Below are 4,135 nucleotides of genomic sequence, written 5' to 3' on the forward strand. Positions count from 1 at the left end.
TTCATCACCGGAGGAGTGCACAAATAATTCTTGATCATATCAAAGGCTTCTTGCTGTTTTGCCCCCCAAGTGAAATCAACATCATTCTTTAACCGAAGGATAGGAGTAAATGCATCAACTTTCCCTGACAGATTAGCTATGAACCTTCTCAAATAATTGACTTTGCCAAGGAACTTTTGCATATCTTTCTTGCATGTCGGAGCCTCCACTTTCTGTATGGCCTCTATCTTTTTGGGATCGATTTCGATGCCATCTTCATGAATAATGAAACCCAAAAATTTGCCAGCTGACACGCCGAATGCACACTTCAAAGGATTCATCTTCAGTCCATACTTTTTCATCCTTTCAAAAGCTAAACGCAAATCGGCCAAGTGGGATTCAAAAGCATCCGATTTGACAACAATATCATCAATATAAACTTCAAGTATGACACCGAGTAAATCATGAAAAATCAAATTCATAGCCCTTTGATATGTGGCCCCAGCATTTTTCAATCCGAATGTCATCACTGTCCACTCGAATAAACCAAGGAAACCAGGACACCGGAAAGCTGTTTTGTACATGTCCTCTTCGGCCATAAAAATTTGATTGTATCCGGCATTACCATCTAGAAAGCTAATAACCTTATGTCCAGAAGCATCATTAATAAGCATATCGGCTATTGGCATGGGATACTCATCTTTGGGTGTAGCCCTATTCACATCTCTGAAGTCAATGCACACCCTCAACTTGCCGGATCCCTTCTTCTCCACTAGGACAATGTTAGAAATCCACTCGGCATACCTGCAAGGTCGAATGAATTTAGCTTCAAGCAGTCGACCGATCTCTTCCTTGATCCGGTCATATGTTTTCGGATTAAACTTTCTGGCCGACTGTTTATAAGGTCTAAAACCGGCCTATAGGCAACCGATGCTCCACTAGCTCTCGGCTCAACCCTGGCATCTCATGATATTCCCATGCAAAGCAACAAACATATTCTTTCAATAGCTCAATTAATTTAGCTTTACAATCGTCTTTCAAATTTTTGTTTATAAATGTCGGTTGACTGACTGATCCCTCTTCTAACGGATCGGCCGATGTAAAACCTTGTCCAAGTTTATCCATGTCATCCAACTCCTCAATAGACTCATACATATCGTTCTCGCTGGACCGATATTTTGCAAGACGTTTTTGTAACCACTCGGAACTAGGATCCATTTAAACATATCATACCTTGGAGCCGATTGCATTCAGTCGGCTTTAAAGACACGGGCACAAAACCATTCTTGGTCGCGCTGAGAAAATTAAACTCTGATAAGTCACGTCCCGTCAAGCAAGTAGCATTGGGATGTTGCCAATCCACCGATGCATCGGCCAAAGCAACACAAACCGAGTTATCCGCATGAATGACTTCCACTTCATCATCAACCCACTGAATCAAAAACTGGTGCATAGTGGATGGCACGCACTGGTTTGCATGAACCCAATCACGGCCTAGTATAACATTGTAGTTACCTTGCACCTCAGCGACAAAGAATGCAGTAGCCAAAGTTTTGCTTCCGACTGTAAGCTCCACATACATTACACCTTTGGCTTCAGTTTTCTCTTTGCCTTCAAACCCGTTGAGCACCATATTGGTCTTGATCAATTCTTCATCAGGCAAACCCAATTTCTTGAAGACCGAATAGGGCATAAGATTTACCACAGCACCACCATCAACAAGCATCCGAGTGAGCGGCGACCCATTGATATGACCTCTGAGATATAATGGTTTCAGATGCTTTACTGGTTCTTTTGGCTTCTCGAATATTGCATTTTTAGGACCAAAATCCAGCTGAGCAACTTCCCCTTCCTCATCTACAGCACGAAACTCAGCAGGTAAGTAATACACCATATTGATATCCATACCTTCATGAACCGGTGTAGATTCATAGTCCACCATATCAGCCTCTTCTTCAAGCGGATCGACCGATTCTGAAATCTGGTCGAGTGAAGGAGAAGTAAGAAGTGTTGCAGACGATGTAATAGCTGTCGCATCGTCCTCTTTGGATGGTGTAGGCACTTCTGTGATAGATGTAGAAGCTGATGTATCTTGTATTTGTTTTGGCCTCCACACTTGTTTTGCTGGAACCATGGGCCGAGTGTCATTGAACAACTTATCTCTTTGCTTCTCGGCCTCCTGTTCTGCCATCTCTTGACTCCTTAACCTCTGTAGTTTCCTCTTCTGTGTCTTTGTTAGCCCTGGAGGACACCACTTTGGCTGAGTGTATTTAGGATCTCTCGTTTTTACTCGGCTGGTGCTTGCTTCATGGTCATTAGCCGAGTGCTTTGGCTCGATAGAAAGTATCGGCTCAGTCGGATTGCTATGCACAATAGGCTGCTGTATGGCAAATGTTTCGGTGCCCAAGATAAGTGAGTCGACATCCATTTTCTCCTTGCCTTTTCCCGACTCAACTGCTGCAACACTCGGTGACTTAACACGCCATTCTTTCCGACTTTCCAGATGCATGAAATTTCCACTCGGGCGCACCTTTTTACTTGGATGGAATCCACTCGGATTGATGTCACTCGGATGGTATCCACTCGGATGGAACTCAGTCGGATGGAATCTACCCATCCACATTTTTTCACTCGGATAGCTTCCACTTGGGTGTATTCTTACACTCGGATAATTTCCATCCGGTCGCATATTTTTACCAGCCGACTGATAGTTACCGATGTTGAGCCGGCCATTATATGAGTAATCAAGTCGATCCCACACAGGTTGCTTCTGCTCTTCTGAAAACTGCGCCCTTGGTCCACTTGGTTTTGTATACCGACTGAACATATCAACTGATGGTGACCTTGGTCGTTTCAAATGAGTCGGTCGATTGAAACTAGAACCGGCCGACTGGTTAGCATATTTGGACAGCAACATATCAAAAGTTGGCTTGATCCGCTTGTGCTGCATTTTAACTTCATTCTTCTTCCACTTGCCAACTTCTGGACTCTTGGGCTTGACAAATTTAACACGAGTATTTTCTTGCACTTGCGGTTGCCCCCCGAGTGTAAGATTCTTGATGGTGATTTTGATCACTTCCTTGCCATCGGGTTGCTTATCAAGCACAACCTGTCTCCCCAAGACCCTGTTGTCCTCCTTGTCTTTCCTGGGCTCACCAACAATGACATTAGCTTTATTAGCAGATTCGGCCACCTCCGGCCGAATGAGTAGCTTCTTCCCCTCCAAATCCATGGTATTCATGGGAAAAGGTTGTTTATCAACTTGCATCTCAGAAAAGTTCAATCGTCCGTCATTAATGGCCGATTGTATCTGTCGTCGAAAAACATTGCAATCGTTAGTAGCATGAGAAAAAGAGTTATGATACTTGCAATAAGCATGCCGTTTTAGCTCTTCAAACGGCGGTAAAGTATGAGATATTCTAATAATCTTAGCCTGCAGCAAAGCATCAAATATTCTATCACACTTAGCAATGTTAAAAGTAAACTTCATCTCTTCATCACGATTCTTATGAATCGGTTTCAGATCATTGCAAGTAAAGGGTTTGGCCTTAGATGGCCAAACAAATTCAGTAGCAAAAACATCACCCTCATCGTCCGAGTGATCACTGTCATATTCCACCATATTTATCTTTGGACGATCGGCTTTGTATCTATGCACTTCTTTGAGGTCTTTGCTTCGGCTTTCCTGAGCCAAAGCCCTTTGTAAGACTTGGTTGATATTTAAGAACTCATAGCCTTCTAGCTTTTCTCTAATGGGAGTTCTCAAACCACTCAACACTAGGTCTGCCAAGTCTCTCTCGGTTATCACCAAACTAAAACACCGGTTTTTCGTTTCTCTGAATCTCTTGACGTAATCGGAGACCGATTCATCATGCTTCTGCTTAACCGATGTTAGATGTGACAACTTGAGTTCATTGTCGCCACTATAAAAGTGATCATGAAATTTCTGCTCTAGCTGCGACCAAACTCGAATGGAACCATGTGGTAAAGAAGAAAACCATGAAAATGACGGTACCAGTCAATGACAAAGGAAATAAACGCACTTTCAACTCATTCAGTGAGCCTGCCTCACCCAATTGTGCTAAGTATTGACTAACATGCTCCCATGTGGTTTTTGTGCCTTCTCCATTAAACTTAACAAAATCTGGAATTTTAT

This window comes from Triticum aestivum, chromosome 5A, assembly GCF_018294505.1.
Source record: "Triticum aestivum cultivar Chinese Spring chromosome 5A, IWGSC CS RefSeq v2.1, whole genome shotgun sequence".
NCBI lineage: Eukaryota > Viridiplantae > Streptophyta > Magnoliopsida > Poales > Poaceae > Triticum > Triticum aestivum.